Below are 25,523 nucleotides of genomic sequence, written 5' to 3'. Positions count from 1 at the left end.
TCTTTTTTCAGGCTACAATTTACAGAATGACCCACAGCAGGCCTTGACAAACCATCTCCATGCAGTTTAGTAGGTATAATTATTGGCATCCTGTTTGAATCATTACTAGGACCACGCTTTGCATTACTGTACCAAGACAACAAGTTTTCTGTAATACATGCATGAACAACAGGTCCACCCCTCTCGGTGTATTCTAGTCCAGGTCTGCAAGTCAAGTCAAAGAAGATCCACAAACCTTTTTTAATAACCTGACTTCCCCTACATCTGGCATCTCAGTACCCCACAACCATGCTGTAGGAAATGTGAATCTTAGGACCATTCTTCAACCCATATGTCAGACCATCATATGCAGAAACTTCCAGTCCTGAAACTAGCAGCCCTGTGCTCAGAGCATTGCAATGTAGACTGGTTTCAGCTTGGTGTTTTGTGTCCAAGAAATAGTTCAGAACCACAACTAAGCACCTCCAAATTTTGATAGGAAAGTTTGGAAAATTGTTTTTTTCAGTTTTGATAGTTTGGAAAATTGCTTTTTTCAGACAGTTACAGTTGTAAAATTACCAATTCAGTAGCTGAGTTGTTTTCTGTTTTCAGGACACTTTCTATTTTGTCATACCAAGCCTATAACAGTCCTCAGGAGGCTGTCTCAAAATGGTGTAATGCAACTCCCCTGGCATTACAGTTGGCAGAATAAGTGTTCCCTTCAACTAAATATGACTTTAGCTCTACAAATGCTGAGAAGAAAGAGGTATGCAGTGCTTATTTGTATGCTGCTTTCTGCAACACTCAGCCTCTCAGGTTATTAGGCACACATGAAGATAGCAGCTAACAGAAGATGCCAATTAATAAGAAATTGATTTTCCTCTATGGGCCTGAATGTATTTTCTTTTGGTGCTTTTCAAGTGTAAAATCCAGAAGGACTAGAGAATCAGTCTGGCCCAGATAACATGTTGAGTACAACTGTTCTTGTTGCTGAAGGCAACATCTTGTTAACAAGTATCTTAACAAATTTTAGCATAATGTGTTAGCTAATTACAGATAAGCCCTGGGCATAAGCGGTCTGGGTAATCTAAATGAGAGAAAGAATAGTGCCTTTCAAAAGGATGAACTGACAGAACAAACAGTGGAAATTTAACTTCCCAAAAGAGACTCTCAGTACCAGCTCCTATGCCACAAGGCAGAGCACTTTCAAAAGCTTATTGATTTTCCTTGATTTTCCTTTAGCTAAGGACAGTGAGGGTTCAAATTGAACTTAGAATTGACTTAGAATTGGGAACATATACAGGAACCATATGAGATCTGATTTATAAACTTAAGTTCTACCTTAAAAACAGCTAGTTTATGTTTTTGTGGTGGTGGTGGTGGTTTTTTCGTGTTTTTTTATTGTTGTTGTTGTTGTTGTTTTTCTGTTGTTCCCCTCCCTCCCCCCATCAGTTCACTTGAAAGGCTGTTAAAAGACCTCACTTTTTTGCTAGCTAAAAAACTTTTAACTTCCAGCTTAATCCTATTAAACCAGGACAGCTGTGCTTCAGCTAACATGAAATTTTGCATTCATAGAAACTATTGACAAAACTCCCACTGACCTCAGTAGGACACATATTGTTTGTGCAGACTTGCAGTATATTAATATTAATTTGCATATGTATGAAGCCAGAAATAAACATTTGAAATTAGACTTTACAACAGTACACCCAAAATGCATTTTAGAAATGTTAGTTGAATTTGTATTATTGACTTTCCCCAGAGATGCACATCAAAGTCCCAGTGCCAGTCAGCTTTATTGCTCACTCATGCTAGGAAGAGTTATTATTCAGCACTCCAAATTCCTCACTTTTAAGACCATTATATAAATCGACAACACATAAAATATCAGTCCTTTCCAAAATATTTATTACCTCCTCTTACAAAAGAGAGCTATAAACAAAAAGAATGAGAGTTACATTCTAAAGACTGGTTTAAAATGGTGAATAAATCACTCTTTGCTTTCGTTTTTAATTGTTGAACAAGAGGGATGCTTTTGCAAAGTCAATGCACTTTTTGTGCTTAGATCTCAGTGTTTTGTACAATTAACAATCCAACCAAATATAGAACAGATCTTGAGCCTGAGAGATGCTGAATACTTTCACCTCTCCCTCCCCCTAATTTGCTGAGATCACATATATTTTACATGATTGTCTCTTTGTTTCTAAAAATTTGGTAAATTTTTGCTTTGCGTTAGTGAGCAGCTTGCTCCTTGTCCTTTTTGTGGAGAGCTCTTTACCTTGATGATTCTTGTTGGTCACACAAGGCAACAGGAGATTGTGTCTCCAGACAGAATTGCCTAGATTTCAGATGGCCTTTATAATGCTGTGACTTTAACCCTTTTAAAGGGGCCCGTACACTTTGTTGCTCCAAAAACATACTGAAGAAACAGCCCTGACATCTGAAGCCCTCTATTTGTAGCAATACTTGTAATTTTTCACAGTCACAGAAGCAGCACTGTGTAGGCAGTGCTGTGAAAATCCCCTGTTACTGAACAAGACGGCTGCTGGGGTAGGTCTGCAGAGCCAGGTAATCAGCTGCATGAATGCTCTCTGCCACCCACGTTGGAGGGGCTGGAGTCGACCCAACCCTTCGTACTGCTGGAACGAGAACATGTGCTCACCTGCACGTGTGCATGTGGACACGCTTTGTATCTTATCGTGATACAGCCAACACGTGGAGAATGGCATCAGTTCTCAGACAGTTCAGGTTTTGGTGAGATGTCCTCTAATGTGTCATCTTTGGCAAGAGGCAAGAAGTAGGCTGCTTGCTATCCTGACACGTATATTTGTTGCGCTCTGTGACTATAAAGGGAAGCCAGAACAGCTAGCTGAGATGAAGACATATACACTGGAGACATCAAAGATTGGGCACACTAAGGCACATTTTAGTGGACAGGTGTGAGTTTCTTACTTCAGAATACTTCACAACTGAATCAGTGAAGAAAATCATTCATTGCTCCCTTGCAAAGTACACCTTTCCACAGAGAAGAAAAATCTTTAACTCTATACTGCATTTGTTAACAGGAGCAGTACTCTAACAACCATTAACATAGGTATTTCAATCCTTAATTTTTTATTTTTGGTAATCACAGACCACAGGAGTTCACTTTTATTCTCAGTACATTTTCTATGCCTGTGGTTAAATTTATATCCAGCAACAATATTTTCCCTTGTTCCCTCTTTAGAGCATCGTAAAAAGGCCATGTTTGTCCATTTTGGGTTCTCTGCAAATGAGATCTATGCATATGAGAAAGACCTGTTTTCAACAGCAAGTGTCTGTTGTAAAGAAGTCAAAATACCATAATCCATACTATTCCTTCTGTCAGTCATTACCATGATTTTATGTATATTAATTGTCGTCTCCTCCAGAAATCCAGCTCTCTGTAGTCAGGTATTTATTCTTTATGGTGTCTCTGGTCCCCCTGGAATTAACATAAAATCAAATGAACAAGGATCAGGTCTTTAAAAGTAATTTGGAGCCCAGCAGTGCTGCTGTGATATTCAGGAAAATACATACATAAATAAATCCACAAACATTAACTTTCTGTGTTCATACTTCACCCTTTCCTACCTAAGCTGAGCTTAGGCTCTATGTCCCAGGCACTACCATCTCAATGCTAAATTTGGCAAGTACATGATTTAGGTTTTTAAAAAAAGCAGACTTGAGAATTGTCTCTTTCTAGCGTCAAGCTGAAGGCCTCGAGTGAAAATCCCTAACGAAGTGGGTGGAGAGAAGCAAGCCTTTTCATGGCCTATGAGCTACCTCCTGGAGACCATCCGGAGAAGCTCTGCACAGACGCCTGCCAGGGCAGGAGCAGACTGCCTGCTCTGCAGCGACAAAGCACGCTGACGTTCAGCACGGAGGAAGCGGGTCTCTCTAATTAAGAGGCCTTGGCATAGGTTCAGATGTTGTCATGCCTGTGACTTGATAGGTTTAGAGGAAATATATATCTGAAAGGAAGATCTGTCCGGAATGATTGAGTTATATTGCAGTTAAAAGCAGAACAGATGTATAAGCAGAAGTGATGGTGTCACTGAGAATCAGTTACATATCCTATGGGAAAACCTTCATTTGTTGAATAAGGACAATATGCTACACTGCACACATATCCTCCTATAAATGTAATCCATTTTTCCTGCTCTGAAAGCATGTGTGACAGCTGTTCTGTCCAGAAGCAAAACGCCATTTTATATGAAAAGCATTATTGATTTTTCTCCTTAACCAATTTTGATAAAACATTAAAAGAAAAGATTAATATGTGATAGAAATCTACAGAAATTGTCAGTCAGCCTTGGGACTGGAAATGCAATGGAGTTTTCTGCAAACTCATTGCATTTTCACACCTTTCTGCATTTTCTGGTTCTGCCAGAAGAAAAGGCTTTGTATATGGTTTGTCCAGAGAAGAAGGTGGAAAAATCCCAAGAAAAACTTGCTCAGGAAAAAAAACATGGACAAAAGAGGTGTGGTTGGTTGATTTCAGACATGCATCCCAGATAAAAATGAACCAGAACAAGATGCATGTAGTTGAGCTTGTAAGCCAGCATCTTGGCTGAAGTACCCAAGTACTCCCAGTGCTTGCTGGTGTGCTGCACCTTCGCTTCAGTACTTGAAAGCTGCTTAAAAACAGGTGAACACCAGTTTCACATGAAGCCTGTAACCTGCTCCCTGTAAGTCTCTCCTCCCACCCCATTCTCCTTGCCTTTGCCTAGGATTGAGGAGGAGCTCTGCTCCCTCCTCTGGAGACTTCCCTTTCTCCCTCCCTGTTCTCCAGGGGATGGTAGTCCCAGGCCATCTGCCTAAAAGTAATGGGCAATTGCTCTGATCCCCTTCTCTTTGGACCCTGCTCCCTAAACTCAGGCAGCCCCTGTATCTCATAAGCCTCACTTTATGTCTCTATACTTACCATATGGTCCAGGACTTACTCTGACCAGCTGGGAAGATAAACCACACCACAGATAGGGCACAGGTGACTCTTATAAGAAAAAAGAAAAAAGAAAAAAAAAAAAGATACCACATTAGCTTCTCATTGAATTCCTGTGTGCTGTGGGTTCCTGCTACTAGTTGCTGAAAGGCATGTCACCAGGGTATCTCAGCCATCAGCTTAATGCTCTACAGCTAAATTGTGAATGCTTGTGAAATGGTTCCCATGTCCTGTGGCAGAGAGTCAGAGAATGAATACTGTGAAGAAATCCAATTTTTCTGTTCCTTTTGGACCAAAGCCAAGGCTATTGAAAACATTTTTATTATATATATATTTTTAGAGGAGATGTTGTTCACTGGATCAGAGAAAATTATTTGAGAGCAGTCACATGGATTGAGAGATTAAGTCCATGATCCATAAAAATTGTATTGATACAAAATGGAACACCTCTTGCAGGGGCAACAGCAAGAACCCCAACACCAAATACATTATAGCCCAGTAATCAAGCCACTTGTATGGATTGTGGGAGAACTGACATGAGAAAAATTTGTTTCTCTTACAGATACCTTGCCTGTCAACAGTAGAATGTAACCTCACACAAAGTTTTCATCTCAACAAAACATACTTTTTTTAATATAAAAAAATCTTTTTTAAAGGGAAATTCCCAACCAGCTCAATTTCTAATTTTATCTCCTGGGAATCCATTTACCAGGTGCATACAAGAACTGGGAACATTTCCTTTTTGGCCAGCTACCCTTACTTGTGCTGGCTGCAAGCCACGCAGGTGAGCTTCAGCTGTTGTTATCTAAGCTATGAAACACTTCAGAAAAAGAGAGAAAGATACAGAACGATATCCCTATCATCAGTGAGCCAGACTCAGAAGTTTCAGCTGTTCGTATCAGCAAGCAAAATTTAATGGTGTTTTCAAGACTTTTACATTTATAGACTTTGTTTAGTTACTAAAATCTTTGCTGAAGTGCAGCATTGCAGCAGCAGTTATATTTGTCATAATGACACTTCTCCATCTGCTGAGAAATATTTTTTGTATGATAACACACACATTTTATCTATTTATTGATCAAAAAATGAGATTCTTAATGCAAATGAGGAATTAAGTATTATACTCACAGTTCAAGTGTGCCATAAAAAATCCAATCTTTTCCTTATGAAAGCAGTTTAAATGTGCTGTAGGATGCTTCCAAAAACTCTAGAAATAGATTTCTAAAATCATCATATTTCTTATCCTTTCTTTCAGAGTTTCAGAGATAAAAAACCGTCTTTGTCACCAATGTTTTGGTCAATATAAATCTGAATATTGCGCATTTCTGAGAAATGGATCCCTTTGTCATGCATCTCCAGGTGATAAATACAGCAGGAATGTGCTGAGCACTTTATAGGCTTCAAGGTAACTTCATTGTCCTGGTCAGTGGATGGATGACCAAATGCCCATTGCAAATAACAAGTACCAAGGCCCAGCACAGTGGATTCACATTGCAGTGATGGTGTCCCTGTTTCAGGTAGGTAGTTTGCATATATTACGTACCAAAATAGAAATATTTTGCATGATGAAAGTTGATGGAGCCATTTTGACCTTTTTCTTGCACAGAAAAACCAATAATGGAGTTTTTTCATCTTGACTGCAGTTTTAGAGATTAATATAGGATATGAGAACTCCTGCAATTCCTGAAAAATCTAGAAAAAGTGCCCTTATGTCACATCCTGGTTGTGGGACAATGAATATTCTACATACATTAAATGCAACAGAACAGAACATGCCATGTTATGCCAGAGCGTCTGGCCCAACCTTCTGATACAATGTGAATGATAGATTGAGTTGATTTGTTATTTGAGATACAGTCTTCACAAAAACATCACACATTTGCCTCCTTGTGAAATTATTTACAAAATCTGATCTCCTTATTCTTGCCTTTGAATAGCCTGAAGCAGAGGAACTCTTACATGACATAAGAAAGTCACACCATCCATCGTGGATATGCACTATTAACTGCCTTCTTTCTGCAAGTTCTGCTAATATCTTGACACCACCCATTCTTTGGTCTGGATTGTTTTCACTAATCAAAGAAACAGAAACTCTGGGAGGACTGGTTTCAGCTATGCTTACATTGTTTATTCTCTCTCTAAAGGTTTACTTGTTTTTTATGGCGATCTACCCTGTGTTGTCAGCATAGGAAGTTTAACAGCAGTCACACCTGTACTTCTGTAATACCCAAACCTGAGCTCTGTACAACAATTAACTAGTTTCCAAATAAATCTCTCAGCCTTGCCTGACTTCCTTCCTTATTATCTTTTTAACCATAGTTTTCAGTGATAGTTAGACAGTTTGTCTTTTCTCAATGTGTGAAGGCGGAAATAGAGGTTTCAGCTGTAGAAGTCTATCGGTTGTTCTAATCTGGTAGATAAATTTAAAACCAGCAATGGATGAAATGTGCAACTGAAAGACATATATGATGGAGCTTCAGTTCAACTCTGAAGGCTATAGAGCCTGTGACTGATTCATATATTCACTGGTATGGTCTGTCCCAACTGTAAAAATATTCTACTGAAACTTGCTGGGAGATGTGCTTCTGCTGGATTGGCTGTTTTCCTTTCCATCTTGAGTAGCACTAGATTTTCAGTGTTAAGTTTTGTCATCAGCAAATTGACTTTACATGAGAAATGCCTTTGTCATCAAGAATAATGTGTAATACTCTTCAAAACTCAGTTCCTAGTTTACCACAGAGTTACTCCTTGCTCAGAACTTTTTGCTGACTTCTGTGTGATTTTGCAGATGCTACCAGTCTTGTTTTGAAATCAGTCCTTGTCATCACCTCCAGATTAACAGACATATTAAATCTAATGGACACAAACAGTTCTTGGCATACGTTCTTTATGTAACATGCTCAAATTCTGGATCATCAGTCCTATAACCTCTTTTACCTGTTTTGTAACTTCAGGTTTAGTGGAATTCAGTAAGAGTTTTGGCAATGCTAATATCTCTACAGAAATTGGAGGGGATTCTGTTATCTACCATATTACTGAAACAATTCCCACTTGTGCTTCTGCACGTAGCGTACTGCACCAACCAGTCCTCCACACCGTTTCTTTTCCATTTTAATTCAGATCGAAGAGGTACTCCATCTCATACAGGTAATCCCCTTGCAGCCACTCTGACAGATTGTGTGGTAGTTTCTCCCTTGTCAGAGACACTGCAGCTTTCTGGTTTTGACACAATATCATTCATGTTTTTTCACAGTGAACTTCCCAAGGCCTTTCTGCTGATATTGAATGAAGTTTTTAGGGCCCACCCAGAACAGGAAGATGCAGGTCAAGGCAGTCCGAAGGACATGCTTGACTCCCCTTCGTGAAGTGATACTAATTGTAGGAATGGTGTACATCTTCCCTGACCACTTTGGAGGGTGTTGACTACCTCTGTCCTTTTCCATTTCCTTCAGTAGACATGACGCTTCTGATTCAAAACTAAATCTAATCTAAAAGCTTGTATGACGGGACTTGCAGAAATCTATCAGTGCCATGTAAATAGGAGCAGCACTGACAGATGTAGACACAAAACTGATGTGACGGCATTCAGTTTTCATTCCAGCAACCCTCTCACAAAACCAAGTCATGCAAAAAGACTACCATAGAAAGACTACCATATGAAAAGACCTTTAAATAACACCAGTAGGCCTATCTAAGTCAGATTTCACCAGTAGCCACCTCTCTCAGGGACTTTGCTTTCTGGTTTCATAAAAAGCACCTTTGCATATGATACAGATAGGTATTGATTTACATAGGGTTGGGCCTTGCTACCTGGCCAATAGCTCGTGTTACTGACCAGCATGATCTTTCTAGGGGCCCAGTTCAGTTTGAGACAGTCCACAATGTAAAATAGTCTAACTCTTCTTAAGACACTAAATTAACACAGAGCTTCTCCCTTTGATTTCAGAGGAAGTCCTTATGTACTTTAAGTCCTAAATTCAACCAGCATCTAAAACTGGGCACACTAGATCCCGTCAAAGATAATGAAATGATGGGACAGATACTTTGAAAATATAAGAAATATAAGTATTTAACATGAAGATTTTTTAGCATGTGAAAAACTGACATTGTAAGCCTTGAATATGGATTGCAGACCTAGGGGTGAAAATAACTAAATAAAAACTGTAATCTGATTTTTTTCTGAATTTTTAATCTATTTTTCTATTTTTTCCCATATAACTTTCTGTTCAAAATAAAAATTTACTGGCTGATATTAGCCACATTCATTTCCAAGATGAGCAAGTTCATTTAGAAACAAACCTAAAAGACCAGGCCTTAACCTCCTCCTTGAAATAAGCTTTAAGAAACCCCTGACATGACCAGGGACCAAAAGAGATCCAGACAGTTCAGGAATCCTACAATCAGCCGAAAATTAGTCTCTACTGGTAGCAATAAACAGTAAACACTGGAGTTTTTGTTTAGTAGTTAACCACATACTGAGGACACTGTTTCAGAAACTAAACCCTTCAAAATCTCCACTTCCCCGTGATATAAGTGAGCTTTTGTCATGCCTCTCCCTGAATGAAATCTTTCAGTAAACCCACCTGATCTTAAAATCTTTCCCATCACTTTACTTTTTATTATTATTATTATTGTTATCATTAAAGATGGAACTAAAGATTAGATTAATGCAGACAGTGACAACCAGTCACTCTGCTGCTCTGATGCCTTTAGAAATTGCAAACAAATGTGTTTCCGGTGCTAAAAAAAGAAACCCTAAACAAGTAAAAATCTCTCTGCCAGAGCATCTGTCCTAGTCCATGACTTATATCTCTTCCATGCAGTCAGTTTTTCTAAACAATGACCCAAGTGTCCTTGTTTTATAGGAACTCTCTTGTCAGGAACTCCCTCCTGCAAATCCAGACATGTAGAAGTTCAGCACAGGAAGTCAGTCTGTCATGGCTCCAGGCACTGTTAATCACTTTAAAATGATCATTAAAAACCAGCAGCAGCAAAAGGATGCAGCTCTGGTGAGGTCAGATAACAAAAATGCTTTTTTTTTTTTTTTTGGTGGTAGTGGTAAGACAAAAACACATTCTGTAGACTGAGTTTTAAGACACTATTTAACATATTAGAGTTTAATACAGGAAGAGAAAAACATAGTACTGGGCTGACAGTATCTACTTCCCATGGCCCCCCTTTCCCAATATACAGACACACATTCCCTTTGTCTGTTTTTGCACAACCACAGAGACATTGCTGTACCCAGTGCAGACTCAGGTCTGATACCAAGCAGTCCTAGGCTTTCCAGCTCCAAAACCTGCCATGTTTAAAATGCTATACATATACTCTGCAGTTACTGGGAACCGTGCTTAAGAAGCTTTTAAAACCTTAGTCTTGCTAAAGCCTTTGAGATTTAGACTCCTTTAAAATTTGGGTCCAGTTAAAATCTTATGATACTGCACAATTTTGGTAATCTGTGGGTGTGCTGTACCTATGCTTTGTCATCATTAATTATGCCAGCCCATAATGCTGGTATCATTTCTGCCATTAACTAATGCTGACTTAAATGTTATTGACCCTATTGTTATGAGAAACAAGCAGTGCAATGTATTTCTTCTCCTTTCTGAACTTTGACTATACGCTACCATATGGTTTCTGTACCAGGAGCACTCTGCCATCTGGAGTGTTGAGCCTAATGCCCTGAGGAAGACATTGACATAAACCAATTTATATTAAGACTCAGATCGTAGACATATGGTATCAGCATGGCCATACAGCTGGCCCCAGCAAATGAGGATGGATTACCAAGTCCCTGATAGCTTTGTCACTTCCTGGCTCCATCACATAGCCGAAAAGGTCCTGGTCACCCATCTTGAAGCCACCTAGCATTTTCTTGCAGCACTGCCTCATCCAGGTAAGGATGGTCTTGACCAAGGTGTCAGAGTCAAACAAGTGGCTAAGAGCCCTTTTCCTTTCATATCCCCTCTCTTTCTTTGAACAACCCAGTTTAACTCCAGAGTCTCTTAGCCTCAGTTATACTCCTGCCTTTCCCCTCCCAGGTCTTGATCCCCACTGTTTCTCCAGGGACTGAGCCCTGCATCACTTCTTTCCCTCAACTGCCAGAAAAATAACCTCTGCTCCAGCAAGAACGATAGGATGAATACAGATGAAATGTTTTCACCCTGGAGAAATGCAGAACCTTTGCCTCTAGTCTATTTTTGACAGTGTCCAGGATGTAAATGCTGGCTGTCACCACTGTGGAAGCAACATCAATAACCTCTGGTGGCACCTTCAGCCCATGCTGCCTGGAACAGCACTTCCAGAGGATGCCCTGTGTCCCAGCTCCCTCCTCGTCAGGACACTGCCCCTGCCCATCCAGGCAAAGCTCACAGCCTGGCAGCACAGCCGTGCCAGACAGCACAAGCCTGAAGACACGTCTGGGACACAACAGCGAAACTTTCAAACACAAACGCGTGTATTTTAAGAAAAGCTGAAAAAAACTAATCGTTGATGACCTTACAAAACAAACAACAAATATTTGCTTGTTAGCCTGCACTTAACTTTACAACTCGGTCTTGCACTCTTTTATTTCACTTATTTTTCTTGCTCCTTGCTTCATTGCAAAGCATTGAGCTGGGCTCCTTGGCAACTCACAGCTGTAGTTACTAAGAAACCATCCAAGAAAATAGATTAGTCTCCAGTAACCTGTTTCTTTGTTAGAGATGTTTAGTTTGCATAAAGGCAATGGCTGCATACAAAGGGATTTATTGAATTTGGATGAACAAGCAAATCACACAGCGTTATTTTTCCTTCCAATTGCATTCTTTACTGTCACAAAGCTTCACACAAGTTTTTGAGCTCTTCCTCAGGGAACAGGGCTTATTTATTCAACGTTGTGCAATCTAACCAGGGCCAAACTAGAGGCCATGGGCTCTCAGGCTGCTTTCTAGCTCCCCAGTGTATGAGGGTTATGTGTGCCCTGCCATTGCTCTCCAGCCACACTGTCCTGCCAGCCCCTGGGCTCCCCAGACCTGACACAGGCTGCTGACCTACCTGAGCCCAAACTAGCACAGCTGCTGGCACTGGGGTCTGTTTTCAGAGCTTGTTTTTTCCCTGCCTATGCTGCGCAGGGTTTCCTGCCTGCTCCTGGGCCCTGATGCACGGTAGGTCCACCAAGCACCTCTGCTGGCTACAGCTGCCAGAGAAGCGCTGGAGCCTTTTCCAAGTCCTCCGCTGTCAGGCAGGAGCAAATGCCTTATCAGCCACCTACACCAAGCAAAGGAGACTGACTATCTCTTTATTTTTCCTTAAGACCCAGTGCCTCCGGTGATCTTGCTCTAGAGCTCCTTTTCCTGTGTCCGTGTGGACTGGCACGAGAAAGATACGAGAGCAGCAGAAGAGCCTCATCAGTTGGTGATTATTTGATGTTCCCTCAAATGTCATTCAGATATCAAAAATAAACAGGAAGGAATGTGCTGTTCAAGGGTTACAGCAACTTTGGATTTGGAGATAAGGAAGAAAAGTAAATGCACGAGGTATAAGCCCTGGGGACTGTTGCAGTCCTCCTCAGGGTGCACAGGTGACACTGGCCATACTACCTCATCCAGTAACTCTGCTCTGCCCTAATACTGGCTGCTGACATAAGTACAGATTTGCAACCTTCTGTGCATATACTTCTGGAGATCCACAGACCACTTCTAAAAGGCCCACAGAGCTAAGCAATAACAACAAAACCTATCATATTATGCTTAAATTCATGACTACCTCTCCACTGGCAAAATGTTCAGGGATGTGCAGATCAAAAATGGGTCGAAAGTCAGAAACCCAAAGTCTGTGTCTTTTACAGAGACACTCAGATCTGAGTGAAGTGGTGAAGACCTCAGTCCATTGATGCAATACCCTAATAAATCCTGTCATATTTTTGCTTTCTTGTTTTAAAAAGTAATTCTTAAGATGATAACGGGAGAAAAGCTTCCAACAATGAAATCTACTGGTGATTAATATACTGATTAGATCTAAAATGAAAATTGCAGAACCTTCCTATTCTGTGTGAATTTAAGTTCCAGGGGCTGTTGTTGTATTGCAGCTGAAAGCACACTATGGTATAAAAACAACACATTCTTCAGTGAACAGCAAAAGTAACAAAAGACGGTTTTCTTCCAGATTTGTGTCCTCTTCTACTTTACTAACATAGTAACCTTGACTACCCTGTTCCTTCACATCACTAATATGCCATGACCAGTCATTTACATGCATGAAGACTGGCTTGCTGCTACCAAACAGACTGTCAGACAACTGAGTTATACCTGCCTTATTCTCTGCAGCAATAATTCAGATCTATTTTCTCTCTCCAGATACTGATTTTCAAAAAAGAAAAAAAAGAAAGGGGAGGGGTGGGGGGAGGGGTGGAAAGGGAGAGATGACATATTTCTTGTTAAGACTTCTATCATCTCCTTCAAATTCAGTTGAATTTGGCCAGCAGGCTGCAGTTACCAGGGTAGAGGGAACTGATACACAATTAGAGATACAGTCTGATACCACAGAATCCTCAGTTCCTTAGGAAACATGGCTAAAAGTTAATATACAAGCATTATGGTTACTGAAAAGATTTTTTAAAAATATAATAACAATATTAAATTGAGCAATCCACAGCTAAAGCTTAAGCGAAAAATGATAAATCTGTATGTATTGATACTGTAAAATATTTATAGCCATTCTGATGTAGGCACCTCTACAAAGAATTTATAGGAAAGGGTCTGCCACCTGTTTCAGGTATTTTGAGTCAGAAGGATAGCTGTCATTGTAAGTTTGATGGAGAGAATTGTTCATTTACATTCTGCAAAAACTGGTGAGAGGCACATTATCTCCCAGTGTGTTCTGTAAGTTCGGGTTTTTATCACTCTAGCAAACAATGCTAGATTCTTGCTACCAGCATAAGATCACGACGTCAACATAGTACAGATACTCAGGTGCTAACATGGGGATTAAATTCACAGCTATCTCACCATAAATTAGACTGCTACTATATAAACTCCTCACCAATGACATTCAACAAAACATGGTGCAATCAATCTCTCTTTTCCATTCTGTTCTTCTTCCCAGGAGATCCCTAATTGGGGATGTCTGTGTTATACTACCTTATGTTACGCTGTCTGGAGCCTGATGTAACTTTTTCAACATACTACAAAATCCAGCTGATAATCAGTCCTAGGTCATTTTCTTAATTCACCACTGATTAATGAGCAATCCAGCTGTTGCTAAATTTCCCCAGTAGAGCACTTTGTTAGGTCAAGGAGAGGGAAAAAATATGTAAAAGAAAAAGAAAAGAAAGAAAGAAAGAAAAAAAAAAAAGCCTAACACTTAAGCTAGAGCTGTTCTGTAGAAACTTCTACAAAATAAGTGTTACAAAAACTAAATTCTCCCAAGTCCAAGTTGTGAAACAATGGCTTGTGTTACATTCCCATGACAATTTTCTTTAACAAAGACAGAGCTGTAATTCTCTTCCCTGTTTTCAAAGTATGATCTCACTCTCCAGATCTAGTCAAGGAGAGCAGTCTACAATTGCAAGGACAAAAACAGGAAGGGCACCCGTGTAAATGTTCTTTTCAATAGGCCATGAGAGACATTTCACATAAGTCTATACAATAACCTGATGTAGTGATCCAAAGCATAGATCTGACCACTGTAATGCAGCAAAATGTATAAGAAGAGGTCCCAAAATGAATCAAATAAAATGTGTGGATCATGTAACTAAAGCTTAGCATTGTTATCCCTGTGGTCTGTTTGAAGGAGTTGTACATTACAGACTTTATACAGCATTTTAATGAAATCATGACGTTTGTTACCAGTGGCACAGTTATGTACAAAAAAAAAAAAAAAGTAACTTGTTTAAAATGATGCTGAAAGCACATTATTCCCAGTTTACTCTAGATTTTTATAATAAAGTACTATTTTGTAATAAATTTAATAATAATAATAAATTACTTTACCTGTTTGAAATATTCTGAATTTCAAATATGTCAGAAGGTTACAAAACAATCCTGTATAAAGGATGTATGTACACTCACGTATTCTAAAAGCTTGAAAGATTTTCCCTTGAGATTTCTGGCAAAGTCTTAGTGGTTTATTCTCAAGCCTTTCTGGAAAAGTTAGGAAATTAAAACAAGAGGTCTTTGATCTTAAATTTAATTGCATGTTCTATTTGGTATTATTTTTCCTTATCCTCAGTAGTCATGTTCCCCCCTGCATCCAGTAATGGATGGAAATTCTCTTTGGCCCTCCTCTTACTGTTAATATATTTTTAAAAACATGTTTTGTTATCCTTTACCATAGTGGCCAGACTTCTTTCACTTCTGTCTCTAGATAAGTCTGAATCAGCTGTGATTTAGATCAGAAGTCAATACCAAAACATTTATGCTGAAGAGCAGCTAGTTCATACATTGGACACCAAATGACTATTCTATAGGCAGAGTTGCTTAGACTTCTTTATGCAAAATTGTGGGCTCTGCTGAAAAACAGATCATTACATCAAAACACCATTAAATTACACTTCATCCAAAAGCCAGCTTTCTTCTGGAATCAAACTAAAGCAGTCCATTTAGCTGTGTGTAAAAATAATTTAAAAATACGAACTGTAAAATGTCAATGTGGGTGCTTGTCAAAATCATTCTGTACATGGGTAATTCTGCTGAATTTGGTAGATGAACTTCACTCTGTGTACTCTAATGTAAAGAGAAAGCAGCTAAGCATGAAACTTTAATATTTCTTTGGATAAAGAGATAAGTCGTTGCTGCTGCTGCCAGTCAAACAGAAGCAAAGTCTGGCCATAAGCAATTCATAATCAAATGAAGGCTGGTGGAACAGAAAGCTGTTACTGCTATTGGCATGGTCTTGTAACACACATGACAAGAAGCAGCACAAGTTTTGCATACTGCATATCAAAATTACATAGCAAAGAAAGGATGCAATTTCCTTTGAAGTGTCTCAAGGATATCTTATTTTGTTCTAGTGCATGAATAACTAAAATAATTGACTGTGAAGACAAAGCATCTCATTAGAGTCCCAGATTTTAAGAACTGCTGTAATCATCCAGCCTGACTTTGTGCAAAACACAGACCATTTAATGTCATAAAGCAGTTCCTTTGTCAAGTCAAGTGCTTCCTGGTTGGGCTAGAGTATTGTTCTGTGGAAAGATATCCAGGCTTGATTTGAAAATATCAAGTGACACAAAATCCACACCATCATATAATCACAGAAGTTTCTAAACTAGCCTTAGCCTCTAGCCACTTATTTGCTGCACTATAGAGCCCTCTGACATCACATATACTCCCTTCCATGCTTTTAGATCTCATGGGCTGGATCTCCTTGCTGTGGCAAGTTGCACAGAAAATCTCTGGCTGTATCTCACCTCTTGGCTGAATGCACAGGATATAAAATTAACAAGGCAGAGTGAGTCCTGCCTGCGATGGTTTTACAGCATGCTTAAAATCTGCAAATGCTCCAGTGGTGCCCACCTTCTGCTCAGATCTAGAGGGAGAAAAGGGAAAATATGTGAAAAGAAGGCTGTGGCTGCTGAACAACTTGTCTACCTGTGGCTGGATGGTACTAGATAGAGCCTCTGCCTGAGAACAGCCTGTGGCCACAAGTGATGGCCTGAAACAATGGCATCCATACTGTCATCTCACCTGTTTAATAATGGTGCAGTCATCAGTGCATTTAAATGCCTCACAAGGCAAGAGCTTTTCCAGAACACTATTATTCATTGGGTTCATTTCCAATTGTCTGCCTATTTTTTTATTTATTTTTTTTTAAGATCGGACAGAGCACTTTCCAAATGCCCTGACTAATGCCATACACAAGGTCTGTTCAGCTTCCCTGTTCCTGCTCTCTGTCGTTCTGCTCACATATTCAAGAAACAAGCTCCCTTTCATGCATGCTGACATTGTAAGTTCATGCTCTGTTGATTATCCACCATAACCCCCAAGCCTGTCAGAGTCAATGCTCTGCAAAATGCAGTCTCTGAGCTGTGTGGTACAAGCAGGATGTATGTTCTTTGTTCCTTGATGGATGATGTTGTATCTGGATGTTAAAAGGTTAACAAAAACAAGCAGCTACACAACAATTTGTCAGCATTAGAAGGTAGCTTTCAGTAGGGTGAATACTTTTATTTAATTTACTCAAGTTTTTTCTCAAATTGCACTTAGATGTCTGCTGCAAAACCTCACAGCAAATATTACAAGACAGTCATGCCGCATATCTTATGTGTCTTTATAAGATTAGAGATCACCAGGGTCCCTAGAGTGAATAAAGCTATTCCAAAATATAGTCTGAAGAGACCATCTGGAGACCTCCAAAGCCCACTCTAAGACAAGTACTGAGACATTTGCAGTGTTTGCCAGAGCAGGATCCTTGCCTCCAGAAAAAAAAAGAAAAGAAAAAAAAAAAACTCATAAGGGGCTGAGGGAGTGGAGATGAACAAAATCCTTGATGAAAAAATATGAACAGCTCCCGCAGCGTGCTGCCTCCCTCCCTGGTGACTTCACATGTAGGGCAGACCTCTGGGTTGGTCTGCCTGCTGCATTTTTGGCAAGAGAATACCTTCCCACTCTGTACTATGCACCAGTTTGTGTTTTAAGGTCAGATTCAGTATGAATTGGCAGCCACTTCAAAGCTTCAAAGTCATGACATAAAAAAGTGCCTTTCTGGGTCAGACAAAAAGTGTATCTCATCCACTGTCATGGCCAGTAGCATATGCGTAGGGAAAGGATAAAAGAAATACAGGAAAAATGTAGACTATAACGTGTCCCATCATATCTTTCCATCCATCATCAATACACTAGCTACACAGGAGTATACAGAGGCAGAGATCAGATCCACACCTCTGGATTTAATAGGAACAGACAAACTTGACCTCCAGAAATTTGTATAGATCTGTTTTGGAATCTACCATGTCCAACATCAATGATTTCCTCCCCTATGTTACTCCTCCACTGAAAAATCTAAATTGTGTCTGAATATACATCCTTCTAGGTTCATCAGGTGGCAATTACTTTTTGCTTTCTGAGGAGCAAACGAATAATCTTTCCCTAGATATTTTACACTTCTTTACAAATTTTCCCAGGTCATCATCCTCCAAACTGCAGGCTTCTCTTTACTCTTTAGTTTTCCTTGTATTTGTGAACATTTTGTTATTGTTTCCCTTTTCTGTGACATTTCCAGTCCTGCTTGTTCTTCTTGGGGTGAAGAGACCAAAACTGCCCTCAGTGTTCAAAAACGGGTGCACTAGAGATTTAGGTCACACAGTAATGACATTTTCTGTTTTTTTCTTTATGGATTCTGTAATACTTCCAAGTGCTCTGTTTGACCCTTTAGCAATAGCCAATTCTTGGACTGATATTTTCAGAACTTCCTATGATGTGTATATATATATATATATATATATATATGTACCTAATGTCCTCTTTCTTCCTCTGTTCTACAACCATATTTTTGTATTTTATGCAAATGAACTGAATTTTATGCAGCAGTTCATCATTCAATATAAAATACAAAATTCACCCTGCAACTGTTCAGGCATTCCTAAAGGCTGCACCTTTTAAAGTCTTCTATTATTTACTATAAAAACACCAATAAAAAGAATACTTAGCTGCTTTTACTGCAAAGCCAACCCTTTCTCAGATTTGTCTGTCTGGGAGAAAAAAATTAAATTTCAATTATATTCTCTATAAAGTATGTGCTATATCCTTCATTACCTATGACTTGCAGAAATTTCATGTAGAAATTGTAGAATTTTTTTCTTGCTCCCAAGCATTTTAAAGGTGGTTCTCATTCAGTCCAGTTCCTGCTCCAAGTCTTTCCTCAGGCTGGTCGACCTGTTTTTCCTCAGTTCTGTGAAAGCAAGGGATCAAAGCAAAGCCAAGGAGGAGAAAGATTTTCCAGAATGAGACAATCAGCCCAAAAGAGAGTTGTTATCAGGGAAATCTTAATATGACACCGCAGACACACACAAAAAAAGCATATTGCTAGGGAACTTGGGACTGTGGAAGCTACTTCCAACAAACATGGTCCATAACATGATAGCAGCAAATTCTGTCTGGGGGCCTAGAGGACTGTATCATCTGCACAGCAGTGGTAAAGGGAAAGCATGGTAGAAGGAAGGTAACTTACAAGCCAGAAGAGAGAACTGGAGCAAGAGGAAGGGTCTTGCAAAATGATCCCCTTGGGACTCTGTTTTTTGGCCCCTGACTTATTTGGAAGGCTGATTCCAGATCCCAGAGGAGGACCTAGGAAAAGTTAGCAGAAACAAGGAGTGCTCTCAGGGAGAGAATCCACTTCTGGACTGCAGTCCACCAGACTTCTTGTGAATCCCACAGAAAAATACCATGCTTTGAAATCCCAAATGAATCTATCAACACTGAGTTAGTTATCACCTAGCCTCACAAAGTCTACAGGACCTTCCCACTTGACTCCCTGGGGCTAGTTTTCACCTGTCGTAGTTGAAGAAGGCCTGTAACCTTTGCTTTCCCACGCCCAGATCCCTGTCACTGGGCTAAGAGATGCAAGCATCTTTTGGATAGCCAAATCATCCATGGGAACAGACTGATGACTCACATCAACACAGGTTTCAGCATATGTTACATATTCCGTCAGCAGAGCCAGCCTGGTGGTACACATGTGCTACAACATCGTCCCACTTCTATCATGAGGGTGTGTTATCAGCTGTAGCTGAAACCAGATATAAAAAGTGTAAATAAGTGGGAGGATGGACTACAGTTTATTCTCATTTCATGTGGTTACAATATGTTTGGATATAGCTTTGGTTGGAGGCTCTCACAAAAAATTATAATACCTAGAAATAAGTCAATTAATATTTAAGAGTTGTATGAAAATAATAAAGAAGAGAGAAAAAAAAAGTTGGAAAAAATGAGACATAGTTGCACATTTCTTTTATTTACATCTCACTATATTTCATAAACAAACAAAAAAATTGAAAAAAAAAATAGTTTACTAATTTTGCCTTACTTGTTCCTGAATCATCTCTACAAGTAGAGAATGCCCGTGTCTTTATGTTGATGTGTAAACTCTGAGGATGTCATCCACATTTTTTAAGTACTGGAGTCCACCATCAATGTTGCTTTTATTCAGGTACCTCTGACAACATCTTGACATCCACAAAGAATAAAGGAAAATGTCCAGTAAAAAGAAACAAAGGGAGGAACAGTAACAAAGAATTTGTCTGCAGATGGTCTAAGAACATTGTGCCAGAGGGTGTTCCACATTGTTTTTAACTAAATAAAGACAAATGGGAGATGAGTTTTCCACCTTATAGCCCCATAACAGGAAAAACATGATCACTTGAGAAGAAGGTAAGGTTTAATGGGAAGATTATGAAACCACAGAGATGAAACAAGTACAGATATCCTTTGGAAGGGAGCTTGGGAATATAGGAAACATCACCATGGATGTTACAACAAACATGCAGCTTGTTTGAGGTGGCCCCACTGAAATCAGTGAAGAAATCTCCCACTGATTTGAATGCAGTCATATTCTGAACTACTCCAAACAAAAAATCCCTGCATGAGATACACAAGAACTTGCACTATCATACATAGGACTTAGCCAGGAAAGGCATTTATTGAATAAACAATGGCCTGCATATCCCAATGGAAGAGCACTGTCCACAAATATTGCTGTATTTATCTCTGACCTGCCTACTGAGGCAGGTTAGGTACGTCCTGACTCAGGTAGAAAATCTGTGGGACCAGACGATGGGATAATCCTACAGCTTGGCAGGAGGTATTGTCAGCACAGCCTGTCGTGGCAAGAAGTAGTACCACAGAAGTTACTCCCCCAGGATTTTGCAAGGAGTACCAAGGATTTTCCCAGGAGACTTCAAGACTTAAACATGATGCTGTTTTTACTCTTAGAATTTCTGTTTTGTTTTGTTTGTTTGTTTGTTTTTGGTTTTGTTTTCATTTTGTTTCTGTTTTTTTTTTTTTCTTTTTTTTTTCCTAAAAGTGCATTTAAAAGCTCAGAGTAATTTGGCAAAAGATTTGAAGGCTCAGAAATGTGGAACGTATTTTCTGATTCTAAATATATATGCACCAGTAAGCCTGAGCCCACAGTGTATAATTTCTCTTATTTAAATGTTAAATATTCTAGGTTTTCTGTGGAAACTCAATAAATTGCTGCCATATCAAATATCCTTCTGAACTGATTTAGTTTTGGGTAATATAATAGAACGGCTGATGAACCACAATTTCCAGAAGTACTGAGGACACATATGGCAGGAAAAAATGGAGCTGTCAGAAAGTATGAGTGTTCACACAGACTGTCACACTATCTATCCCAATTATTTTCCCTGAGTACTGTTCACTGCGGTCTGTAGTGCCTGACAACTAATGGCTTTCAGAACAGAATAATGTGCCTGGGCTTCCAAATACAAAAGCAATCTGGAAGCCAGAGAAGAAACTGGAAAAATCTAAACTATGATTCAAGATAAGAGTGACAGGTTTATAAAAATTGCCTCCTACAGTCAAGGACCATCCTGAGAAATGCCATGACATCAGCTCTACCACAATTCCAAAAGTGAAATGTCTCTAAATTTAGGAGTGCAGGTCTATAGCCAAGAGCAGTATTTGGCAATAGATGTATATCTGTTCTTTTTTATCTCTTTCAAGTTCAGCATTGTATTTATACATATCAAGCTATTTTACAGAGTGAGAAATTTAACTTACTTAAGATTTTCTTCTCTGGGATAGAGCCACCAAGAAACTAAAGAGAAGGACGTCTTTAATCTTCTCCCTTGAAGGAAGCAGCACAAGAGATCTGCTACAATATCACTACCCAAAAATCAGATTTCTGACACAGTCTTGTTCTTCAGGCAAAGGAATATCTTTCAACTTAAGGTATTTTAAAACATCTTAAGGTATGAGAAGAGAAAAGAAAAATAACAAAAAGATGTAACTTTCAAGAGGTTATTTTTATTTTATGAAATAAACTCGCTAGAGCAGAAGTAGACCAAATTCAGTGACTTTCACTAGAGTTAGAGATGTGTACAAATGGGAGAGCCTTTAGAGGTAGTGTGAAGGAGCAAGGCAGAGATCTCACACTGAAGAGTTAATGAAGCAAAAAAGCAATGGGAAAGGAAGAAGGGTCCAAATACAAACAAAATAGCCAACAGGATATTTGGTGAAGACTGTGATAGATTTCATGAGCGTTGTTTCCAGAATGAAGAAAGCCAGACAAGGTGAGTATAAATGTTATATTGATACATGATTTGATATGAACATGTAGGTCCATAACTTCTTACTGAGGTGTTCTGAAGGAAACAAAAATTTGTGTTATTTTTTATTCTTGATGAGCTTAAAAAAATGAAAAAAAGAAAGAAAGAATATTACAGGTCTGAATATTTCTTTTGATCCAAAATGAAACAATGTATTTCAAAATGTCTTTGTTTTTAAGGGTCAAAGGAAGTTTTCCACTTTTCTTCCAGAATACCTTAAGGAACCTTTTTTTCCTTATTTGAAACAATGTGCTGAAATTATGTATATTTTCATCAAACATATACTTTAGTGAAACCAGATCTGGAATTGTACTGTTGTTCAAGTAATTCAGAGAGTATGGTGTGGTGAACCACTAAGTCACCTTTAGTATTAAGGCCAAAATAAACTGAAAGCTGCTGCAGAATTTGAAATTGCATATCCCAGAACTTCAATCACTACATCCTGACAAGTCACATTATGTCCCCCTTCCTAAACGCAGGTGTTACTTTTCTTTAAATGCTAAATAGCATCTACTTTAGAGAATCCCATTTGTCCAGCTGAGCAGATTATTCATTTATGGACACTGTAATTGCATGGAAGTTTCTGGTATTAAGAAGCTAATTTCCTTAGCTATATATTCAATTATTAATATTTCTAAGCTGTCTTAGTTCAGTCCTAATGTGTCTCTTCCACAGTGTAAAGAAGAACAACAAAAAATAATGTATTTTTGAGCTTAATAAAATAACATTTAAGAACAGACAGAAGAAACATTTATAACATGTAATTGCATTTGAGAGCATCTCTCTTGTTAACTGGATCCATCATTCTCCACAAAAAGAGTAATTCCCATGGGCAGTCTCCCTAGATCCTGTTAATTATTTCCTCCTGTTACATTTATTTCTATCTGACACATTTTTTCACTGAGAGAACTAGTTAGACAAATAGGGACTTAGAAGCCTGACAAGATTTAAAAGGATTTTTCAAAAGGATTTTTTTTTTTAAAGTTGGCAATGGTTGTCTTTCAGATTTGCCCCTACTTGTTTTAAAACCAGGGCCATTCAATCCATGTCCCCTGAAATTCAGCAGGGATCCTGGACACCCAGCCTACTTTAGCAAGGAGCTGGCTGGCACTGGTGTAACCCTTCAGCATGTCAGACCCTAGAGGTAGAAGAGACACAAAGAGGGCATTTCCAGACAGAAAATACAGTGTGCACCAGCCATTCTGATTTGTACCCTAAAATGAGGCTGTGAGAATACCTCTGAAAGGCAGGAAATGAATGGCTGCATTGTTCCTCTCTCCTCCCCTGCCAGCCACCTGCACCACATCCTGTTGTCCCCGTCACAGGCTGGCAAACACCACAGCAAGGGCACGTGCCAGGCACCATGGGATGGGGCTGTAGCTGATGCTTCTCCACTGGCAGCAGTGGAGGTCTGCAAGCACAGACCTCTGTGCCCTCCCTTACCAGCACAGAGCCCTGGAGCACACACAGCACACCCAGTCCCCCTCCTGTATGTGTTACTCTCCTTTTATTTCTCCGCTGTTCAGGTTCCCTAATTTTCTTTCCCACTTTGATATGTGCATGAAAAGTCAGCAATGGTTCTGATAATGGTATCCTAATGCAGAATCCAGGCCAGCCATGCCTACTTGTGTTTTAAGCTGCTTCACACATTTCATATATGTTCTATGTATTTTCAGATATGTTGAAAATACTCTTCCTTGGCTTTACTGTTACTGTTTGCTCTGGTAATCCATCAACCGATGGTGACTCTGAATTTCTGTACCTCTGGTCTCAGTACACTGTATTTGAAAGAAATACATAGATCTTAGTTTCCTAAAACGTCTCTGGAAAATTACAATTGAGTAATATAAAGTCAGAGAGAAAGATTCTCTTGAGGATGACCCTAGTATATCCATTCTCATTCATCACAGCATCCTTGCTGCTAGGTGATAAATAAGGAGAAACCATTAAAATAGATTATGACACACAATTCCCTCCCCTTGGTACTTTCATGCAGTCTTCAAAGAAAGTTAAAAAGAAATAACAAAGTTTTTACATGCCTGTAACAACTATAACTGTCTCTCTGAAATACAATGCTTGTTGAAAACTTGCGTGGGAAAAGATCCAACACACACTTTCTACAGGTAATACGCTTCCGAGTTGTATGCCTTGCCTACCTTTATTTAGCTGGCTTATGGTCACAGTTTTGTTAGGATACATGCTACTGCCTCAGGACTGCCTGGAGACATCCCTGAAACACATCCCAAGAATTTCCATATGGGGTGGGGAGGTATTGTTGGACTTCATACACTCTATGGTGACAGACACTTTGTGTATATAAATATGCATATATATATATTTTATATATATGTGTGTATGTATGTATGTATGTAAGTATTTGTGCACCAGGAGACACCGTGATTGCAGGTTCAAAATTCTGAGCTCCAAGGTCTTATAGAGGTCCCTTATGGATGAGGTTTTAAAGCTCCTCAGGAAATCCATTATGTGGGTAGTAAAGTTTTGCTAACTCCAGGATAGTAATTCCATCTCAGATCTGTTAGCAGGAGACAGTGAGATGCCCAGTCTGACCTGCACAGTTATCTACACACAACACAAAAGAGCTACAAGAATGGTGGAACAAATCCTTTAGGTTTTTTTGTTTGTTTGTTTGTTTGTTTGTTTGTTTGTTTGTTTTTGTCTGTGTACTGAGAGAGCCTGGAAGTTACAGAAGTTAAGATTAGCTCACATGAAGGAAGGCTTGGTAGAAGAGACTCAGGAGCCATCACTGTCGCCCTCCCTCCCCTCCCAGCCTCCACTGGTTTTTCCTCATTCCTCTTCCTCAGCCATAGTCCCCTGTACTTCTTCTCAATCTTCACTTTGCTTCTTCCCACAAATGGCCCAGTCATTACCACCACAAAAGAATTTTGCTCTTCCAAAGACAGGGAAGAGAGAAGACTTGCTCGCTCCACTGCTGGAAGCTAATGACATTCTGAGCCTGGTAAAAAGGCTTAGACCCAGTGGTCCCTGGTTGAGGCCATGAACAGCTGGGATAAATCCAAGAGCTGCCTTGGAGTTGCTTTTATTTATTTCAAGGTCTAATCTGTCTCTGGCCAGCAGCACCAGAGAACAAGTATGATTTACAACCACCTTTTCTACCATAGCCAAAGACTCTTCTTTCTTCCAAGCCAGAGATATTTATTCTGTCCCCCAAAGAGTCTAATTTTTCTACAATGTATTTTTTTTACCTCTGATATTTGACGTCAATGCCAAAACTCCCATTAATTTCACCAAGTGTAGGACTTGTCAATGTAAGACAAAGGGAAACCCAGCAGGCTC

General features: G+C 39.4%; 1 long non-coding RNA gene across 6 annotated transcripts in view; it reads right to left on the bottom strand.

Moving 5' to 3' along the window:
• Positions 1-1,870: 1,870 nt before the first annotated feature.
• The window catches only part of LOC308185753, a 50,135-nt gene continuing 26,482 nt past the window's right edge, over positions 1,871-25,523 (bottom strand). For 2 of the 6 annotated variants that reach the window (XR_013943733.1, XR_013943734.1), the window contains exons 2-7: positions 19,091-19,206; positions 18,676-18,811; positions 16,332-16,450; positions 4,925-4,993; positions 3,354-3,442; positions 1,871-2,822 (exon numbers count right to left, since the gene is read on the bottom strand). This is a non-coding gene — a long non-coding RNA (uncharacterized lncRNA). Of the gene's footprint in view, positions 2,823-3,353; positions 3,443-4,924; positions 4,994-16,331; positions 16,451-18,675; positions 18,812-19,090; positions 19,207-19,534; positions 19,654-21,660; positions 21,673-25,523 lie in introns of those variants that run through there. The other 4 variants (XR_013943737.1, XR_013943738.1, XR_013943735.1 and 1 more) reach the window with 4 other exon arrangements.

This window comes from Anser brachyrhynchus, assembly GCF_964034855.1.
Source record: "Anser brachyrhynchus genome assembly, chromosome: Z".
NCBI lineage: Eukaryota > Metazoa > Chordata > Aves > Anseriformes > Anatidae > Anser > Anser brachyrhynchus.
The sequence above is the reverse complement of the archived record's forward strand: the minus strand, read 5'-3'. Positions and strand labels throughout refer to the sequence as shown.